Genomic DNA, 200 nt, shown 5'->3' with positions numbered 1-200 from the left:
TTATCCCAAACTCAAAAGACGGGAACTCTCTCTTTGTGTTTTGCCTTTCTGTCGTTCTTTAATTCTTCTCCATTCTTTAGCGTACAGTTGCCCTAAAGTTCTCCCTGTTTTGAGTGTGTATGTTTGGACTGCACAAACTAAATGTTTTCTTTCTTAGGCGTTTCAAGTGATTTCCAAAAGTGCAAAGCTGGCATTATACA

The 200-nt window shown here is 38.5% G+C and overlaps 1 protein-coding gene across 3 annotated transcripts in view; it reads left to right on the top strand.

Moving 5' to 3' along the window:
• Window positions 1–200, top strand: part of LOC119586520 (rab GTPase-activating protein 1-like) — a 36,962-nt gene that overhangs the window by 9,468 nt on the left and 27,294 nt on the right. The gene's annotated exons all lie outside the window — the stretch shown is intronic.

The sequence above is a fragment of the Penaeus monodon genome, chromosome 21 (assembly GCF_015228065.2).
Source record: "Penaeus monodon isolate SGIC_2016 chromosome 21, NSTDA_Pmon_1, whole genome shotgun sequence".
Taxonomy (NCBI): Eukaryota; Metazoa; Arthropoda; class Malacostraca; order Decapoda; family Penaeidae; genus Penaeus; species Penaeus monodon.
The sequence above is the reverse complement of the archived record's forward strand: the minus strand, read 5'-3'. Positions and strand labels throughout refer to the sequence as shown.